Source organism: Herpailurus yagouaroundi, unplaced genomic scaffold (assembly GCF_014898765.1).
Source record: "Herpailurus yagouaroundi ecotype Mexico unplaced genomic scaffold, PumYag 248, whole genome shotgun sequence".
NCBI classification, from domain to species: Eukaryota; Metazoa; Chordata; class Mammalia; order Carnivora; family Felidae; genus Herpailurus; species Herpailurus yagouaroundi.
In genome coordinates, this window is record NW_024412465.1 from 1,651,072 (window position 1) to 1,673,787 (window position 22,716).

The following is a 22,716-nucleotide window of genomic DNA, read 5'->3' on the forward strand; positions in this document are numbered from 1 at the left end:
ACTATCTACAATCGAAAAGGGGAACCACTTCACGATAGGTACTGAGTACATCCAGAATAAGCACCTGTTCAATGTTCCTACTAGGTATGATCCAAAATGGGCACTTCATCAAGTTTGATACTGGGATTGACTCAGAATGGGCTTGGGCAACTGTGACTCATTGCCCCCTGCCTGTTTTCATTTAGCCCACAAACTAAGAACGGGTTTTATATTTTTAAATCATCAGGGAACAAATTAAAAGAAGGGCAATATCTCATGGTATGTGAAAATTATATGAAATTCAACATTTAGTGTCTACACATCAAGTTTTATTGAACATAGCCTTGCCTGTTTGGATAAGTGTTGCCTGTAGCTAATTCCACTCTACAACAGCACAACCGAGTAATTACAATGGGGATCACAAGGCCCCCAGAGCCAAAAGTACTTACTTTCTGGTCCCAAACAGAAAACATTTGCTGCTGTCGATGTCTGGCCTAGCGCTTTCGAATACATGAAGGTTAGATTAAGTTTAAAAAACTGTATGGGGCGCCTGGGTGGCGCAGTCGGTTAAGTGTCTGACTTCAGCCAGGTCACGATCTCGCGGTCCGTGAGTTTGAGCCCCGCGTCGGGCTCTGGGCTGATGGCTCGGAGCCTGGAGCCTGTTTCCGATTCTGTGTCTCCCTCTCTCTCTGCCCCTCCCCCGTTCATGCTCTGTCTCTCTCTGTCCCAAAAATAAATAAAAAACGAAAAAAAAATTAAAAAAAAAACTGTAAAGTGATCTTATTTTACTGTAAAACTATAAAGTGATCTCTTTAATATTTTATAGTACAAATATTTGAAAATGCTCAATAATAAATGATTTGGATAGAGAAAATCCCAAACCACTAAGAACTGACTAAGAAGGCAAAAGCCAAGAAGTTAAAATAAAAGTGAATACATACATTAAAAAAATAAGTTGGGGAATCGATAATTATATACAAACTTGACCCTGAGCTCCAGGCACACTGGCTAAAAATGAGAAGAAACTTTTCCTCAGTCTCTCTCTCTCTCAGGCCTGAGAGTAATTTCTTAAGTGTCTTTCTACCACCACTTGTTATTAGAAAAAAATACTACTGGTAAGCTTCATGAAATAGGTCTTTGACTAGTAAGAAATTGTATACAGAGAAAGAGTCCCAAAGCTTGGGATCATGGCCAAAGCAGAGGGTGGTACCTATTTAAACTAAATCTGGATTCTTCGTGTTTAAAGCTCCCAGGACCCAGATGGCATCTGTTTCTCCCTGGAAACATGTTGGAGGGAGATTACTCACATATAATGTTTTAAACCCTGAGGCCTGATTTACTCTAGAAAATGTTTGTATCACGAAGGAGGGTCTCCATCCCAGGGTGCTGCAAATTCATGATACTAAAATAAGGTATAGAGAAAGGCTGTGGAAATGAGGAGTACGGAGTGGTAAGCATCCATCGTCATTGGGAGGCGAGGTTTTCACTTGCATGACCTAAAGGAACACACTGAGGACCTCAAGCCAACACCGTTCTTTGGAAGATTTTAAAATCAGAACCTCAGGAAATCCCTGAGAATTTCATTTCAACTCAGGAGTTCTCTTGAATACGTTATTTTGTTGGTAAACAAGGACACTATGTCAGCAAAGTTAAAGGAGTTAATGGAATCTGTATTTTGGCCTCTTTCTGCACAAAATAGATGGACCTCTTTCTGTCCCAAAGGAAGAGTCACCCATATTTTGTCCTTAAGTATGCACAATGGTAATATCTTTCCAGAGGCAAAATGTCGTGACAAGGCTGGGCGTAGGACACCTGTCCGAATAGCAAACTTGAATTCCTTCTAACAAGATGCAACAAATGGGAAAGAATATGACCTCAATTCTTGCAAACAAATAATTGCCTATTCTAAGTGAACACAGAGTTCTCATCGCTAATCAGCAGAGACAATGACTTTGTCCAAATGGGCCCTCATTGAAAGTTCTCATGTCATTCTGGAGAAGACTTGGCGACTTGTGAGTTGAACAAAACACAGAGAGATTAAAATATCCAATAAATATATGATTTAAATGGGGGCCCTGATGAGACCTCCCGACCATTCAATTACAGAGGATTTCAGTACATGATGACCAAAACCCTGCTTGGAGATCACATTCTTACCCTGAAGATTAGAAGTCTTCATTTCACTATGAAACAGCAGACATGCTGGGAAGTGATGCTTGCCCATCTGATCTGAATTTGTGTGCATTCTTTTCTAAAAGTCACCTTGGGGGGCTTCTCACAGGAAGAGGATGATATCCATATGACACTAGCCACCAAAGCACATTGCAGCAGGACAGGAAATTCGGGAGAACAAGTACACACTAGTGGCCTCAACTGGAAAGCATGTAGCAGGCTCAACCAGAAGCTATGTGTGAACCGCAGACTTGAAGTCAACCTTATTTGTCCCCTGACTCCACATGGACAAAGCCACCTGATTCGGTCCAGTGACATGGTTCAGGTCTGTGCAGTGTCCAGTATGTCCCTCCACAACAACATCTAGGGACACTCACTAATTTTATTATGGAACAGGTGCTTTCAGGAAAGGCATGTAATTTGTATGAACACTGCATTAACATTACAGTATACCAAATTTATTTATTTTTTAAATGTTTATTTAATTTTTAGAGAGATTGACAGACCGTGAGTGGGAAAGGGGCAAAGATGGAAGGAGACAAAGAATCCGAAGCAGGCTCCAGGATCTGAGCTGTTAGCACAAGACTGATGTGGGGCTTGAACCCACCAACCATGAGATCATGACCTGAGCCCAAGTGGAATGCTTAACCGACTGAGCCACCCAGGCGCCCCTATACTGCAGCAAATTTATACAAGACATGACGTTCTTGAAATTTTGTACCTCTACCAACTGATACTTATCAATGTCATTCAAGAAAACCGATAAATAAATTATTATGCATGGTGTTATCTTAATGCTACCACTAACTCAATCCACTTCAGTATTATGAACTGTAGCATGGACACATTATGTGTCATAATTCAGTAAGAAACTATCAATAATTTGTCCGGATAAAGTATGAATGACACCATAATTTCTAAGGATTAGTGGCCAAATTAATCCTTATATATATCCTTTCAACAGTATCTTCTTAAAAGCAGGTTAATTTTTAGTCTTCACAAGGACTGGAATGGACTCACAATATTACACACCTACCTTATTATTGGTTACAAGCTATACATATGATATTTTTTAAGAAAAAAAGTCAGAGTTTCCCTGGAGAACATTTAGTGAACTTTGAATTCAACACTCATTCATGATAGTTCATAGCAAATACAAGACAGAAATCATTCTTGTTGTACTATGCACGGAAGGACACATACTATGTCATAACAAAATAAATGCATGCATAAATTGAAAGGATAAGGACTGGAAAGAAAACAAATGAATGGCTTGGAGATGAAATGATCGCTACGTGGAAACCCCCAAACAATCAGCACACCAATTATTGAACAAATGGTAGAATTTACCAGGTTGGGCTACGATAAGATCAGTATAAAAGTTTATTGCATTTAAAGTTATCAGAAATGACTTAGAATAAATATTTTTGAAAATTATGGTTTATCATCCAATGTCTGGTACCTTGTAAAGTTAAACATGCTAGGAGTTTATAGAGAAACACCTTACAGTAGACTTAGGTAAATTCTTTGGTCAGGTACAATTGTTGTTTCGCAATGGACAATTAATCGTTGGGAAGAATGAATAGACTCATCCTGAAACACACCGATACATGTATGGAAAAAGGATATTAATAGAGGTAGCAATGCACTAACTTGGGGACTCATCAATTAATATGATGGGATAATTGGTGATCAATAGAAAAGCTAAAGGACATGGACTACTTTTCATGTCTTTATTTTTTTTAAGTTTTATTTACTTATTGAGAGAGAGTGCACATGGGACAGGGTTAGAGAGAGAAGGAGAGCAAATCCCAAGCAGGGTCCGCTCAGCACAGAGCCTGACCTGGGGCTCAATGCCACAATCACAAGATTATGACCTCAGCGGTATGAAGAGTTGGATGTTTAATTGATTGAGCCACTACCCACACATGCCTGGACTTTTCCTCTCATGTCTTTTTGTTTTAAGAGCTATATTTGCATAGTGAAAGCCATGACTTATTTGTGAACTATATCTCTGTGGTTTTTAAAAAAATGTTTATTTTTGAGAAACACAGAGAGAGACAGAAGGTGAGTAGGGGAGGCACAGAGAGAGAGAGAGAGAGAGAGTCAGAGACACAGAATTTAAAGCAGGCTCCAGGCTCTGAGCTGTCAAGACAGAGCCCGACGCGGGGCTCAAACTCACCAACCATGAATCGTGACCTGAGCTGAAGTCAAATGCTTATCTGACTGAGCCACCCAGGCGCCCCTCATTTTATATCTTAAACAAACCTCACTACTGATAGATGAAGGACATGAAAAAGAAACCTGTTACAGGATTTTATGAGAAAATATACTGTAATGTTTCTTGGGGTAGGGAAAATATATTTTGGACCTAATCCATCAAGAAATACCCAACATTCTATTAGATAGGTTGTTCTGCCTGTGATATTTATTGGGTTCCCTTCAGCTTTAAAAAGCTTATGTGGGGGCGCCTGGGTGGTGCAGTCGGTTGAGCGTCCAACTTCAGCCAGGTCACGATCTCACGGTCCGTGAGTTCGAGCCCCGCGTCAGGCTCTGGGCTGATGGCTCGGAGCCTGGAGCCTGTTTCCGATTCTGTGTCTCCCTCTCTCTCTGCCCCTCCCCCGTTCATGCTCTGTCTCTCTCTGTCCCCCCAAAAATAAATAAACGTTGAAAAAAAAATTTAAAAAAAGCTCATGTGTGCATATGATTGAAACAATCTCATTCTATACATAAAAGCATGTTCCATTAAGAGCAAATGCCTTACTCATTCTTCCAAAATTTCCAAGTTTCAGGCTTACAAGTTTCTAACTTAGTGAAAATGCTCCCTGGATACTGCTGAGCAATTTTGTAAATTGAGTTTGTGAACTTGACCCTGAGTTCCTCCAAAGAATTGGGTTTTGATGAATGAACAATCAGACTAAGGTATCTGCATCAATCCTCTGTTCATATACAATTATTAAAACTTAAAATTGCACATGGCCCTTATGACTCCCCCTCTAATTGGGATGTGGTCAAAATGGAATATTCCCCCAGCATGGATCTGGGAAAATAAAGGGCTTCTGTTTGTAACTATGATGTGGAGAATGGAATAGGTTCCCATAGCAATTAAACCATTAGGGGAATAAAAAACAGCTCTGAGATCATCCTAGGTTTCAGTTAAATATGTGCGGAAGAATCTCAAAAGAACATTTTTGTATACAAGCTATGCCATTTTTAAAAGACACCGTAGGAAAGAGATCTGTGTGCAAGGCCCACTGATACGCATAGATAAATGACTGTTTCCCAGGTTCTGTAATTGTGATATTGTAAACTAGCCAGATCTCTCCTAAGACCCATAGGAGCAAGACATTTCATTTTTGAAAACTCTCTAGCAAAAATATGTTTTTAATAATACAACCCTAAGTGTTCACTCTCATGGTCCGCACTGCGGTGTTTCTATCATAAAGACCGCATGGGAGCTATACTGCCCGGAGCCAGCTGCAAGAACATAGGTGCGTTGGAAAACTTAGCCAAGGCAAGCCTTAGAACTCATTCTCCAGTCTAGAAAGAATTATTCCTGTACATGTCTTTAGGGATGCCCTTCTTTTGCCCCTAGAAACACAATATATAACTAAACTTTGACTTCTCTTCAACCTTTCACCAAAAATGACCTAAATGCCAAGGTTACTGTGTGGGCTTTATTGAAAAAGCAACTTGTTAATTCGTATTTTACCTAGTTGCTTAATTAACAGAGAATGAGATTAAGCATCTACCTACATTCCACTGTCTCTTCCCCACTTGAAAATGTTTTCATTTTATACTCAGATGTGCAAACAAATGTTATGACATCTTGATTTATTGAAAAGTAGATCTAATCCTCCCCACTTCATTAAGAGAGGGAGATGATCACACACTGTCAACCCATCAAATCTGAGCAGGACAGTTCCTTCCATTCATGTTCTTACATGGCTTGGTCTTCTGGATAAAGGCTCAGTCTACCATGGCCCCACTAAGAAACACTTATCTCCAAGATGACATCTGTGTCCATTGGCAAACCACCATGACTTCACGGTGCTCAGGAGAAGGAAGACTGGATACACATTGCTTCCCTGAGTGCTCACACAGAAACCCGTGTGGTCTGGATCCTGGACTTGGTCATATCTGTGTCATCTATCCTGCTGGGAAGGTGTGCCATGCACCCCTGGTCCCCAAGCCTGTATAGGGAAGCCTTCAATCCCTCTCTGCAGCCTCTGTTGACCCTATGCCCTTCTCAGCACCTCTGTACCTCCTCATTACACTTACATAAACTTCTACGTTCCCTACATGTCACACAAAAGTTCAGGTGAGCCACACCCCACTCCTCCAACCTATGAAGTCACAACTCTCAGGCAGTATCTCTGTATCCTTCCCAAACCATGAGAGACCACAAGCCATTGTGACAATTGGCTTTCTTTGAGAGCACTGTCATGGCCCCAGTAGACACCAGGGAGACAGGCTCTAGCATTCCAGGACATTTTCAGCTGGGGAAAATGAGGTTTCTAATCACTACACACTGTAGGCTTCTCAATTCATTACCTGTGTCTGTCTCATATCCCCCTTCAGGAAGGTGCCAAGAAGCCAGCCCAGTCTTAAGGAGTGCTATTGCATGAATGTTTGTGACCAGCCAAAACCCACCTCTAAATGGTTTTCCCTACTGGGTTGGTATTTGGAGGTGGGGCCTCTGGCAGGTGTTTAGGTCATAAGGGTAGAACCCTCAAAATGGAATTAGTTCCCTTATAAAATAGACCCCAGAGAGATCTCCCACCCCTTTGGCAATGTGAAGACATAGCAAGAAGACGGCCATCTATGAACTAGGAAATGGGTTCTCACAAGACACTGAATCTACCTGTGCCTTGATCTTGGGCTTGCGGCCTCCACAACCACAAGAAATGAATTTCTGTTGCTTATTAAGCCACCGAGTCCATGGTATCTGTTATAGCAGCCCGAAAGGATGAGACAGGGGCAGAAGTTTTCAAGACACCACTGAAGAAGCCAGATTTGGCCAGAGATTGCTATTGACAATTCTTTTTTTTTTTTTTTAATTTTTTTTTTCAACGTTTACTTATTTTTGGGACAGAGAGAGACAGAGCATGAACGGGGGAGGGGCAGAGAGAGAGGGAGACACAGAATCGGAAACAGGCTCCAGGCTCTGAGCCATCAGCCCAGAGCCTGACGCAGGGCTCGAACTCACAGACCGCGAGATCGTGACCTGGCTGAAGTCGGACGCTTAACCGACTGCGCCACCCAGGCACCCCGCTATTGACAATTCTTATTCAAGTCCTCTGAGAACCAAATTAATGAAAACAAAAATATTGGGCTAGTTAGTCACATTTTACTTAGCAAAGAACATCACTGAGTAGAAGAATATTCACTGGGTTTCCAGACAATTTCATCTCATGCCTTCTTCACTCTTTTCTTTAATATTTAACGATGGAGCCACCCCCAAGCAATATGTACTGGCCAGGGTACTAAAATGATACTCCATGCTGTTCCTCACACCTGCAGATAAAACCCTTCCTACGATGACATTCAAACAGGCCTGCATGATACCTGAGTGGAGGTCAAAGTATTTCATGCAGGACCAAGCTTGGGAACTGATCATTTATCCATTTTCAGGCCCCTGGGAGTCCTCTATTCTGACCCACTGCAAAATTTCAATTCTGGGACTGCTGGGCAAGAATGTTTTGTCTGGACGCACAGAGGGATCACTAGAAGAATTACAGCCCACTGTCCAACTAAGTCCAATATTATAATCTGATAAAATGAAAGAGGAAGTTGCCTGGTGGAAAGTAGGGGATCCTTCACAGGGCTGTGAGCAGGGCTCGGCACAGTGAGGTCTGTGGCTGCCGGCCAGATGAACTGTCCACATAATAGCATCTGAGCGGTTTAAACGCTACAACCTACCATGGGCACCGTATCTTCCTAATTAGACACAACTCCTCTGAGCAGGACCGTGTTGGCAGACATAAAAGAAGATGTGGAGCCCAGCCATCTCACTCGGATTTGAAATGAGGCTCTGGATCCCCCATTGTCTTTGGGTGAATGCAGGGCACCAAAGCAACTGCTTTCTTTCAAAATGTGTAGGGCGACAGAAGGGAAAGAGAAGTGGGACCTGCCCACAGAGAGACACATGTGGGCATCCAGGTACAGCTGGTGATGGGGAATGGAGACAGGGAAGCAACTACATACACCCAGGGGGCCGGGGCAGGGCCAATAGGGATGGAAATGGACATGCTCTCTGCAGGAAAAGGTGCACAGGTATCATGGAGCCCACACCACAGAACAAGGAAGAGGCAGGGCAGGGACTTTGTCATTGGCTAGGTGTTTTACCAGGTGACAGATTAACCTCTTGTGGGCCCAGTTTCCTCATGGACAAAGTGAGGACCCTCATACCTAACTATCAGCATCGCCTGTAGGGTCAGACACAAATCCTCACCACAAATTCTGTCCTAGGTAGAAGCAACTTCTTTTTAAGGACACTATTGCGCAGAGAGGGGCCAAGATGGTGGCGAGGCATGGGCATTTTTTTCCATCTCTTGCCTCTGAAATGATGCCAGATCAACACTACACCATCCTGCACACCTAGAAAACTGATTGGAGGATTAAGACAACAATCTGCACAACCTGAAGAAGAGAATTAAGCAGGTACGCGGCGTGGAGAGGTGAAGTGGGGGAGACAGAAGCCGAGGAGGGCAGGGAGAGGTTTTTGCTTGCAGAGACAGGACAGAGATGCAGTGGGGGGGGGGGGCAGGGGGAGAGTACAGAGAGCATATTTGAAAAGACCCAATGCTAATACAATCCCCAATGGGTAAAAACTCAGAGCTTTCTACCCTAAGGTCAGGAACAAGACAGGGATGTCTGCTCTCGCCACTGTTATTCAACATAGTATTGGAAGTCTTAGCCTCAGCAATGAGACAACACAAAGAAATAAAAGGCATCCAAATCGGCCAGGAGGAAGTCAAACTTTCACTCTTCACAGATGACATGATATTCTATATGGAAAACCCAAAGATTCTACTAAAAAACTGCTAGAACTGATCCATGAATTCAGCAAAGTTGCAGGATATAAAATCAATGCATAGAAATTGATTGCATTCCTATACACCAATAATGAAGCAACAGAAAGAGAAATCAAGGATTGATCCCATTTACAATTGCACTAAAACCCATAAAGTACCTAGGAAAAAATCTAACCAAAGAGGTGACAAATCTATACACTGAAATCTATAGAAAACTTATGCAAGAAATTGAAGAAGACACAAAAAAATGGGAAAAGATTCCATACTACCCAAAGCAATCTACATATCCCTATCAAAATAACACCAGCATTCTTCACAAAGCTAGAGCAAACAATCCGAAAATTTGTATGGAACCAGAAAAGACACCAAATAGCCAAAGCAATCTTGGAAAAGAAAACCAAAGCAGGAGGCATCACATTCTTGGACTTTAAGATGTATTACAAAGCTGTAATCATCAAGACAGTATGGTACTGGGACCAAAACAGACATTCAGCTCAATGGAACAGAATAGAGAACCCGGAAATGGACCCACAAACATATGGCCAACTCATCTTTGACAAAGCAGGAAAGAATATCCAATGGAATAAAGACAGTCTCTTCAGCAAGTGGTGCTGGGAAAACTGGACAGCGACATGCAGAAGAATGAACCTGGACCACTTTCCTACACTGTACACAAAAATAAACTCAAAATGGATGAAAGACCTAAACGTAAGACAGGAAGCCATCAAAATCCTCAAGGAGAAAGCAGGCAAAAACCTCTTTGATCTTGCCCGTGGCAACTTCTTACTCGACACGTCTCCAGAGGCAAAGGAAACAAAAGCAAAAATGAACTACTGGGACCTCATCAAAATAAAAAGCTTCTGCACAGCAAAGGAAACAATCAGCAAAACTAAAAGGCAACCTACAGAATGGGAGAAGATATTTGCAAATGACATATCAGATAAAGGGTTAGTATCCAAAATCTATAGAGAACTTATGAAACTTAAGACCCAAAAAACAAATAATCCAGTGAAGAAATGGGCCAAAGACATGAATAGACACTTCTCCAAAGAAGATATCCAGATGGCCAACCAACACATGAAAAAATATTCAACATCACTCATCATCAGGGAAATACAAATCAAAACCACAATGAGATACCACCTCACACCTGTCAGAATGGCTAACATTAACAACTCAGGCAACAACAGGCGTTGGCGAGGATGCGAAGAAAGAGGATCTGTTTTGCATTGTTGGTGGGAATGCAAGCTGGTGCAGCCACTCTGGAAAACAGTATGGAGGTTCCTCAAAAAACTAAAAATAGAACTACCCTAGGACCCAGCAAATGCACTACTAGGCATTTATCCATGGGATACAGGTGTGCTGTTTCGAAGGGACACAGGCACCCCCATGTTTATAGCAGCACTCTCAACAATAGCCAAAGTATGGAAAGAGCCCAAATGTCCATCAACAGATGAATGGATAAAGAAGATGTGGTATATACATACAATGGAGTATTACTCGGCAATCAAAAAGAATGAAATCTTGCCATTTGCAACTACGTGGATGGAACTGGAGGGTATTATGTTAAGCAAAATTAGAGAAAAACAAATATCATATGAATTCACTCATATGAGGCATTTGAGATACAAAACACATAAACATATGGGAAGAGAAGCAAAAATAATATAAAAACAAGGAGGGGGATAAAACATAAGAAACTCTTCAATATGGAGAACAGAGGGTTACTGGAGGGGGTGTCGGAGGGGGGATGGGTTAAATGGGTAAGGGGCTTAAGGAATCTACTCCTGAAATCATTGTTGCACCATGTGCTAACATGGATGTAAATGATAAAAAATAAATAAATTTTAGAAAGCATTTGCCTCAAAAAAAGAGATAGTACTGCCTGTTTAGTATAAACATGAGAGACTATTAATTTCTTTGTTTCTTTTTTAAATAATAGGTTTCTTTCGTGCATTAGTTAATAGCATATGACCATCCAGGGTGTAGGAACCTATTCTTGGTCTGATTAGTAGTGGACACTACCAGTAAATTCACTTAATACATTAAAAAACAGGGGCGCCTGGGTGGCGCAGTCGGTTAAGCGTCCGACTTCAGCCAGGTCACGATCTCGCGGTCCGTGAGTTCGAGCCCCGCGTCGGGCTCTGGGCTGATGGCTCAGAGCCTGGAGCCTGTTTCCGATTCTGTGTCTCCGTCTCTCTCTGCCCCTCGCCTGTTCATGCTCTGTCTCTCTCTGTCCCAAAAATAAATAAACGTTGAAAAAAAAATTTAAAAAACAACTTACGGGGTTGATTTCCAGCTTTGTAACTTACTACCTGCCTGACACCCTATAAATTATTTAAGCTCTCAGACTGTGTACTGCCTCAGCTCCATATAGTAAGTGCCTCACGGGATCTTGTAAAAATTCAAAAATTGCACATGTAAAAACACCTAGTATGCACGTATACCCGGTGAATACATATTCTTACATATACATACATATACACTCATACACGTTTATGTGTCCATAACAATAAATATCATTTCACTGCCATTTCTTCAGTCAAAATCTCAGCAAGTAAGACTCTTTTATGCTCTATTTGTCACAGAAAGTGGCCTTCTATTGCTTATCATTTGTGGTGCAGTTTTGTTGTTTTTGTTTAGAAAACATTTTCCAGGGTCACCTGGCTGGCTCAGTCAAAAGACCATGAGATTCTTCATCTTGGGGTCATCCGTTCCAGCCCCATGTTGGGTGTAGAGATTAATTCAGTAAACAAATAAATAATTAAGTAAGCTGGAAAGGAAAGGGAAGAAAAGGAAAGGAAAAGAAAAAGAAAGGAAAGGAAACGAAAAATAATTCTCCATAGGAGCTCCGTGGACACTGACCCTTGACATAAGCTCCTATCACACCAGGTCATACAGCTGTCCAATTGTTTCAATCCTAAAGCGTTCCACTGCACTTTCCATGTCCCGTTTGTAGGCTCATGTAAGTTTCAGGCCTTCTAAAGGTACAGGCAGACACCAACATACAGTATGTGTATCCATCATTTGAACAATACATCTGCTGTGACTGCTATATTCCAACTTTGAGTTACATCCCATCAATGAAGATACATGTATGTGTGTCCATGGGTTAACATGCTTATTTTCTTATTCACATTCTGTGTTTTGGACATACCCATACCTGATGTTATACTTGTATAGTCATCTCTGTTTTCTGTGTGTGTGTGTGTGTGTGTGTGTATGATTTGAGCTACAACATGTCATTTGCATTTCTCTTTGCCTTTTGAACTTGACTCGCTGTTTAGGGTTAACATGAACAGAGAAGGTATTTCTAAAGCTGGTACTGTCCCAGTGTTTCAATTAGAACCACTGTCCCAGTGGTTTCTTTTAAAACCACATTAAGACCACCTGTCATGGCCCACATGGTAAGGGTGTCACAGTACAATTCACTTCAATGTTTGTCTGTCCAGGATAGTGTACTCAAGAAATATGACTGAAGTGACACTGTGGTTCTAATGAAGATCACACCTCAGAGAGAGCACTTCCTCTGGCCCCTTTCAGCTACATAAATGTCAAGGCAAGGCAGGGGGCCTTCAGTTGGTTACAACTTTACACTTCTGTGAGCTTTTTCTGTACCAGACGCTGATTTAGGTAGCAAAACTCAGTGCATTGGATAGACACTGACAGTCTGCTGACACTCTGACATAATCATTTCTCTCTTTTTCTTAGATTCGGAATTTTTGCTCAGTGCTCTCACCAAAAAAAGGTCATTTAAAAAGCATGTGGGGGGGCGCCTGGGTGGCGCAGTCGGTTAAGCGTCCGACTTCAGCCAGGTCACGATCTCGCGGTCCGTGAGTTCGAGCCCCGCATCAGGCTCTGGGCTGATGGCTCAGAGCCTGGAGCCTGTTTCCGATTCTGTGTCTCCCTCTCTCTCTGCTCCTCCCCCGTTCATGCTCTGTCTCTCTCTGTCCCAAAAATAAATAAACGTTGAAAAAACAACAACAACAACAAAAAATAAAAAAAAATAAAAAAATAAAAAGCATGTGGGGCGCCTGGGTGGCTCAGTCGGTTAGGCGTCCGACTTCAGCCCAGGTCATGATCTCACGGTTCGTGCGTCGGAGCCTGGAGCCTGTTTCGGGTTCTGTGTCTCCCTCTCTCTCTGTTCCTCCCCTGCTTTCACTCTGTCTCTCTTTAAATCTCAAAAATAAAGATTAAAAATAATTTTAGTAAAAAAAATAAAATAAATAAAAAGCATGTTCTACATCTCAGTAGGTGAAATGTTTGATTATTGGGTCATGTTTTCTTTCTTTCTTTCTCTCTCTCTTTCTCTCTGTCTTTCTTTCTTTTCTGTTTCTTTCTTTTCTTTCCTTTTCTTTCTTTCTTTCTTTCTTCCTTTCTTTCTATTTTGCTTTAGCTTTCTTTAGCAGGAATTACCATTACGATATTGCTTCTCAAAGTTTCAACTTGAAGCAGGAACAATGACTTCAACTGTGGACCTACTGTAGGTGCAGATTAACAGCTCCCACTCCAAACAATGACAGTCTGAAACCTAACAAGATCACCACGTGATTTTTACATACCATAAAGTTTGAGAAGCACACAAGCAAGGCATGGCAAGGACAGCTCCGTTTGCAAATTTAGTCCGATGGTTTTAAAATTTGGATACATGTTGGGGCACCTGGGTAGCTCAGTTGGTTAAGCATCTGAGTTTTCATTTTGGCTCAGGCTATGATCTCGTGGTTTGTGGGATGGAGACCCACATCTTGCAGTTGGGATTGTCACTCTCCACATCCTGTATCCCCCTCCCCTACTCATGTGTACATGCTCTTTCTCTCTCTCAAAATCAATAAATAAAATACAAATGGGAAACACATTACAAACTGCATTAAGAGATTTAATAAGAGATTTTGTCACACTGTTCTAGGGAGGCGTTGGGATTTTTTTTTTTTAATGCCCATTGTTTAGGCTAGTGTGCAACTGCTAACATTAAGAACTGTTTTAATTAGGGGACAGCTGGATGGCTCAGTTAAGTGTCCGACTTCGGCTCAGGTCACGATCTCACAGTTCGTGGGCTCAAGCCCCGACTCAGACTCGGTGCTGACAGCAACAAGCCTGAAGCCTGCTTCAGATTCTGTGTCTCCCTCTCTCTCTGCCCCTCCCCTGCTCATGCTCTGTCTTTCTCAAAAATAAACATTAAAAAATTTTTAAAAAGAACTGTTTTAATTAGTATTGAGAAGAAAATAAAAGAAATCCCTATGATTTGCAAAAAGAAAATATAAAAATTGGTTTGTATGTATATATGTAACCACACTCAAAATTTTTTTACAAAGAACCAAGGATCTGATCTTGGGTGATTAGAATTAAAAATGCAAGCAGTGTAGGGGTGCCTGGTTGGCAAAACGTGTGTGACTCTTGATCTCTGGGTTGTGAGTTCAGGCCCCATGTTGGGTGTAGAGATCACTTAAAAATAAAATCTTTCAAAAATCATTTAAAAATGGAAATAGTATAAAAAACAACATAGATTAGGTGGATTTGAAAATCTATGCAAAGAGGGGTGCCTGGGTGGCTCAGTCAGTTGAGCAACTAACTCTTGATTTGTGCTCATTATGATCTTATGGTCATGGGATCAAGCCCCGTGTAGGGCGCCTCTTGAGTGTGGTGCCTGCTTGGGCTTCTCTCTCCCTCCCTCCCTCTGCCCCTTGCCCATATGCGCTCACACATGCTCTCTCTCTCTCTCTCTCAAAATAAATAAATGATACTTAAAATAAAATCTTTGCAAAGAGAACAGAGACAATATTGTGACAAGCGAAACTTTTAAATACTAAGAATGTTTACTCCTAAGTGCCATACAAGCATCTCAAACTTAGTATCTAAGGATGCGGACTCCTACGCACATCAAGATCTGAAGGATTTTAGATTTTTCCCTCTTTGCAAGAGATCTTGGGTCAGAGGTGAAGGAAAGATTATTATTCACAACACATCAAGGAGCCGGAGCACTTACCCTGTTTTCATCACTTCCACCTGCCCCAATGTCTTTAGGGGGGAAGCAAATATGCTAAGATGGGTGTGTACATGTGCTGTGGGTTCGGTTACAGGACAGCAATCCTGAGCTGGAGGAAAATGAATGGTTTATAACAGGAAGCAGACATTGAAAACCACTGTGGTGCTGGTATCTCCCCAGGAAGACATTATTTTTTCTTTGGTTAGAGAGACCATGAGCGGGGGAGAGGGAAAGAAGTAGAGAGGGAGACCCAACCAGGCCTGCGCTCAAAGAGGAGCCCATCGCAGGGCTTGATCACATGACCCTGAGATGCTGACCTGAGCCGAAATTCAGTTGGTCGCTCAACAAACTGAGCTATGCAGGCACCCCACCGGGAACCCATTTCTAAGGGAATAAAAAACAGCATACAGAAGTTGTGGACAATTTGGTTTGTTAGAGTTCTAAGTAATTCCAATAGGTTAGGTCATCTAAATGGAATAACAGAAAAAAAATTTAGAGAAAAACTTTGTACTTTTCCATTAGGGCTTCTAACAAAAGAATTTGATCTTTGTGTGTATCTAATCAAGCCAGAGTTTCAAACAGTAATTCAAAGATCAGTGGGTATTCTTCCATCAATTTCATTAAACCATCTTTATCAATTGAAGTTTAATAAGTATGCCTTAATATATTAATAAACAGTAAAATATTAATGCGTATGAATCATAATAAAACACTAATGCTTAAAATCTGTAAAAAAGAAGGCACTGACCACACAATTATCTTCTCACATATGAACTTGTTGATGACATAATTGGAAACAATGAGAATGACACCTGCTATCCATTAAGTGAGAATAATTTGCCAGGCACTCCACTCAGTCTTGTGTGTTAACGTCCCTTTTTTTTAAAAAAAATTTTTTTTCAACGTTTTTTTATTTTATTTTTGGGACAGAGAGAGACAGAGCATGAACGGGGGAGGGGCAGAGAGAGAGGGAGACACAGAATCGGAAACAGGCTCCAGGCTCCGAGCCATCAGCCCAGAGCCCGACGCGGGGCTCGAACTCACGGACCGCGAGATCGTGACCTGGCTGAAGACGGACGCTTAACCGACTGCGCCACCCAGGCGCCCCTAACGTCCCTTTAATAAAACCTTTGTGCCCCACTGTTCTAGCCATCTAATTTCATGCCTCAAGAGGTAGAGGCTTAGAGAGCCTGCCGAGTTCAAAAAGTCACATTAACTGCATCAAGCTTCTGAAGGCAGGCACACCCAAGTTATCCACATCCAAACGTGTGCTCATGAGAACATAAATAAGCAATAGGTTAAACGTGGCTCAGATACACATCTGATGCTATAGACAAAGTCCTTGTTTCTGGAAACACATCCAATACTATAGACAAAGAACTTGTTTCCTATTTCTTACACCTGGGTATGCTTGAAACAATTACATTGAAACCATTATATCTTTACTGTAGATTGAAAACTACTTAAAACAAGATGATACCTGAATTTGTACCATCTAAGCCTTACAGACAATCACACTCTATCTAAGGTCTCCTGTAGCCTAGAAACACATGCACATTCTCGTGGGTTGACTAACTTTATGAAAACAAAAATCTAAAAATGTGCACAATCTCTTTTTTTTTTAATTTTTTTTAAACTTTTTATTTATTTTTGAGACAGGGAGAGACAGAGCATGAACAGGGGAGGGTCAGAGAGAGGGAGACACAGAATCCGAAACAGGCTCCAGGCTCTGAGCGGTCAGCACAGAGCCCGACGCGGGGCTCGAACTCACGGACCGTGAGATCATGACCTGAGCCGAAGTCGGCCGCTTAACCGACTGAGCCACCCAGGTGCCCCCACAATCTCTTTTTTAAACAACAAAGCTTCTTTTCTGTATTTCATTCACATTTCCCTCCTTATACAGCCACACATCTTACAGCCACATGTTTTCATGGCTGTATGATCTTTCTATCAGTTTACAAAACATTTTTTACTCATTTATTCACTAGCACGGAGTTGTTTTTAACTCTCCTTTTTCATTCTTTTGGGTTATCTCCAAATATGTGTTCATTTAAAATATTTAAACAGGGGCGCCTGGGTGGCGCAGTCGGTTAAGCGTCCGACTTCAGCCAGGTCACGATCTCGCGGTCGGTGAGTTCGAGCCCCGCGTCAGGCTCTGGGCTGATGGCTCAGAGCCTGGAGCCTGTTTCCGATTCTGTGTCTCCCTCTCTCTCTGCCCCTCCCCCATTCATGCTCTGTCTCTCTCTGTCCCAAAAATAAATAAAAAAACGTTGAAAAAAAATTTTTTTAAATATTTAAACAAATATGTGTTTATTTTAAAACAGTATTAGACAGTAAAGTACTTATCCATTTTTATGCCCATTTTAAATGTTTTCATCACATGGCCATTCAGAAATTTTGAAGCAACAATGTGCGACTATAGAATTTTCATTATCAACTTAATGGCATAGTGTTACTATCATTATTTTATCCCCCACCCCACTCCATGTTGATTACAGTAGAATCATTTTTTGGTTGGGTATAACTGGTCATGAGGAGCATAGCCCTCGCAGGCGAACTCAAAATCTGCTGATGCGCTGTTCAGCAACAGCTGGTGGCAAAGGAAAATCTGTAAAGCAGGGCTGAGAAGAAAAGAAAGAAAGACAGAGGAGAAAGCTCTGCAGAACCAAAACAGGAGGAACTCCTCCATGATCGGCCATTTTCCTCACACCGCTCTGTTCAGCTCCTTTCCTTCCTGTCTTCCAACAAGAGCCCACACAAACTCTTGAGTCTTTTCCAGTTACATAAACTCTCTAGGGGAAATCTGATTTACTCTCTGCTAGGAATGGATTCTGCCCCAATTCCGACACTCGAGCCACGTATCTTCTCCCACCTGACCTGCTGACCAAAGCAGGGACTGCCCAATTGGCGGGACTTGGGAGTTATGGAGAATTCTCAGACAAGAGAGGAACGTGCTTTGAAGACCTGATATTCATGGATAGGGCCTGGGGGGTTTGGGAAAAATGCACATTCTGATCCCGTAGGCCCATCACTCTGCATGCCTAACAAGCTGTCACAGGATTATGCCTGTTTGGAGACAAGATTTTGAGCCACGAAGGAATAGGCCTCTGATTCTCCAAGTTGGCTGCATATTGGAATCCCCCAGGGTGGTTTAACATAGCGCTTTAAAAATCTTGAAATTGAGAATTCCAGCTCTTCTCAACATGGTCAAATTTTCCCTCCCCGGTGTCTAGAGACATTTTCAGTTATCACAACGCAGACGAGGGTTGGTTGGTTACCTGTATGGAAAAGGTAGAGGCCAGAGATGCTGTGTAATACGTTGCACAGCACAGGACAAGTCCCCTGAGAAAGCACTGCCCAGCCCCAATGTCAATGGTTGCAACGTTGCGAAACCTTTGGGGAACTCCTACTCCAGATCATGTCTGCTACATGTGCTATTTATTGTCACAAAATTAATTCTGAACGACTTCACTGACGGATGACTGGCTAATGTATGATGAAACATGTTAACCAAGCAACTGGTGTGAATAGCTGCCTTTTTGAAACTGGGAAATGGATTCTGTGTTTAGCTCTATTGTCAAAGACAGTAGGACAGGAGAGCAGATGTCGGCCCGAGTTGGCGAATTTTGGAGTGTTGGCCCTTGAAATCGTTCGTTAATTGAAACCATGAATCCTGCAGGGCAGATTTTTGAGAATGATTCACTGTGCTGTGATGCTTTCAAAAATCAAATTCCTTAAGAAAGAGCTTCTGTGTGTTTTATCACGTTATTCTTTGCATGGTGCACTGTAGCTAAGTACTTTATAAACAGAGTGTTTTATGACCGACTTGAAAAGTAAACTATCCTACATCCGCAGGACGAAATTGGAGGGTGGCTCGTACCATTGAATCAAAGAGATAAACTTGGCAGTCTTCAGAAACTAGAGGCGCATGCTTCTCAGAGAACCACTTGGGAAGGGCGTTTTATGAATTTTATTTCATGCAGTAGCTTATCTTGTATTTTCTGTATTTCCTTTGGAGCTCTGCAAAAATTCTTCACAGAAGGGAAAAAACAAGAAGAAAAATCTCAGTTGGCATTTTTACTGCAGCACAGAAACCAGATATATGTATCAAACAAATGAAGAGAAAGCAAATTTGTCAGCAGAACTCCAGAAGCGAAGAATCCAAAGACTGGAAAATAATAATTATCAGGAAGTTTTATAGAATTAAAAAAAAAATGGCATTAATGAAACAGCCTTCAGTGCTGATTCAAACTGTTTACTCATAATTCCACCTGAGTAAAAATGTATATGAAGAAGCCAATAACCATCATTTATTTTCTATCAACTTAAAAAAATTTTTTTTAATGTTTATTTATTTTTGAGAGAGAGAGACAGAGTGTGAGCGGGGGAGGGCCAGAGAGAGGGAGACACGGAATCGGAAGCAGGCTCCAGGCTCTGAGCTGTCAGCACAGAGTCCGATGCGGGGCTCGAACCACAAACCGTGAGAACATGACCTGAGCCGAAGTTGGATGCCAAACCGACTGAGCCACCCAGGCGCCCCTGGCCATCAGCTTTTGATGAGTCTGTGTATATATTTGTATGTGTGTGTGCGTGAGTGTATGCACACATACCTTACAGGATGGAATTATGAACGCAGATCTCAGGGGGAGGATTTGTGACCTATCAAATAGTTCAAGATTATTCTACATACACAAAAATCCAGCTGTTTTATTCTGCCACCTTACTATATGAAAAAGAGAAAGACAAAGAAAAGAAATAAAAGTCAAGAATAGAGGGTATCGTGAACAGTCTATCATTCCCAACTGTTGAATTGATCAACCAATAGTCAGCACTGATTGGTACATATTGAAAAGCGTTAGGTCAGTACAAAGACTGAGACTCCAAACGAGCATATTTAAATACTTCTAGAAATAGTCTGTCTATAAAACAGATTCAGGGGTGCCCTATTGGCTCCGTTGGTTGAGTGTCTGACTTCGGCTCCGGTCATGATCTCGCGGTCCATGAGTTCAAGCACGATGACACTCTGCACTGACAGCTGGGAGCCTGGAGCCTGCTTCAGATTCTGTCTCTGCCTCTCTCTGCCCCTCCCCTGCTCACACTCTATCTCTCTCTGTCTCAAAAATAAACATTTAAAAAATAACAAAAACAGATTCAGACCTTCAAGTACTTCTATTGTTTTCTTCTGCTAAGAAATAAGTTATAGTCTAGTCTTGCCACATTTAAAAATGTTGCCAGTGCACTAGAATGGGGCCTTAGATTTTCCATAAGACCTTGAAGCTGTTCCTCCAAGCAAGGGGTGCTCCGGTCGCCAAGACCAAATTAAAGAACCCCTTAGCCAAACCTAACACGAGGAGCATCGCGGTGGTGGCTGGTGCTAACATTCCACTTTTGCAATTAGACACATCAGCGAAGGACCTGATGCCACATGGTTTGGATAGAGCAGCACTTTTGGCTTTGAAGCATCAGACCAATGCCCCAAAGGAAGCCGCTGATAGGGTCATCTTTGGGACAGTTACATGGGAAGTGAAAACTGGCAGTGTGGCTGGAGAGGCTGGGCTCCGAGCTGGCTTCTCAGACAAGACTCCTGCTCCCACGGTCACCATGCCTTTCATCTCTGCCAACCAACCATAACTGTGGGTATTGGATTGATTGCTTCTGGGCAGTGTGATGTGGTCATGAAGTTACTGCCTGACGTCCCTGTTTACCACTCAAGGAAAGTAAGGAAAATGATGCTTGGTCTCAATAAGGCCAAGATTCTGGGTCAGTTTGAATTTCCTATCATCCAAGCTCCCCACACTGGTGGAGTTCTGCACTGGTGAGACCATGGACCACTCTGCAGATGGGCTGGCCACCGCTTCTGCAGTTTCCTGACTGGACCAGGGTGAGGACGTGCTGTACTTGCACAGCCTGGCCAAGGAGGCATGGGATGAAGGACTCCTAGCTGATATTGTCCCCTTCAGACTACCAGGAAAAGATACAGTTCTCAAAGATCAGGGCATTCAGCTACAAATTCTTCTTTCCTGACTGGTGGTGCTTCAGAGACGCTGATGATGGCAGAGGAAAAAATCTCTGGCCAGATGTTATAAACCGAAGGCATATTTGAGAGATTTTGTGCATGTGCCTCAGGATGCAAAAGATCCACTTTTACTTGGGTCAACATATGCTCCATAAGCTCCGGAAAAGGCAGTATTAACAACGTATGATACTGATGTCTTTGAGTCTCAGGAAGCGTTCTCAGGTTAGATGGTGGCTGATTTTAAAGTCACAGATTGGCTTTTGCAAACTACTTGGGAAGAAACACCAAGGATGGATTACCTCCTCTGGTTAAGATTAACAACTGGGATGGAGGGCTGTCCCTGGCACACTCATTTGGAACCACCGGCTGCCAGTTGGTCACGGCAGCTGCCGACAGATTATGGAAGGATGGAGACCAGCATTGCTTACTGGCTGGCTGTATAACTGGAGGGCGGGGTCATGCTTTGCTAGTGGGAGCTTATCCGAATTAATAGAGACAGAGGAGGTGACCTGGAGTTTCTGCGCAGCAGTTGCACTAGGCGATGCCATTTCGGTGCATCACCAAATGCTATCTGCAGTTCCTAGCTCCTTGTAGGAAAATACAATTTGTGGCCACTTGTTAAATTCTATGCAGTTAAGCCTTGCTAGTGTTCCAAGTCTCCCAGTAATCTTGGCTCACTGCTCTTTGAGGGATTTCTTAGTCACCAGATTCTGATACAATGATACCTTTAAATTTTTAGTTTTAGGGGTGTCTGGGTGCCAAAGGCTTAAAGTTAAGCCACCAACTCTTGGTTTGGGCTCAGGTGATGATCTCACAGTACGTGAGTTTGATCCCCACATTGGGCTCTGCACTGGCAGCTGTGGAGCCTGCTGGGGATCTTCCCTCTCCCTCTCCATCTGCTGCTCCCCTGCTCAGTGTGTCTCTCTCAAAATAAATAAGTAAACATTAAAAGAAATAAAAATAAAATTTTACTTTTATATTTATTTTAAAGAGAGTGGGGGAGAGGGGCAGAAAGAGAATCTTCAATAGGTTGCACGCTCAGTGCGGAGCCCTATGGGGGCTTGATCTCAGAACTGCGAGATCATGACCAGAGCCCAAATGAACAGTTGGACGCTCAACTGTCTGAGTTTGCCATGTGCCCCTACACAGTGACACATTAATGCAATTGTTTTTGGTTTTTCCGTTTTCATTAAAGACTAAATTTGCAATTTCGGGAAGAGGTTACCTGAAATTTAGAACCATCCTTGTAACATTTGAAAATTATATACCTTCCTATTTGTGACGTAAAGATAAGGGTTTCCTATAAAATAGAAACCAATGTGCCTAAAGAAACTTACGAAAAGAGAATTCAGAGTTTAAATGTCACTAAAACGTACAGTAAATATTTAGGCATATAAGTACCATGTAAATCTTAAGTGAAAAAGCATTGAAGGAAAATGAAAGAAATTATATACTGTGTTTCATTTTTTTCTTATATAAAAAAAAGTTTAGGGTATCGGTAAATTCTCAAAGTCTATGATGGGGATTTG

The 22,716-nt window shown here is 42.1% G+C and overlaps 1 pseudogene; it reads left to right on the forward strand.

Annotated features, from left to right (window-relative positions):
• LOC121020200 (trifunctional enzyme subunit beta, mitochondrial-like) overlaps positions 1 to 21,984 on the forward strand; it is an 86,844-nt pseudogene extending 64,860 nt beyond the window's left edge.
• Positions 21,985 to 22,716: the final 732 nt, after the last annotated feature.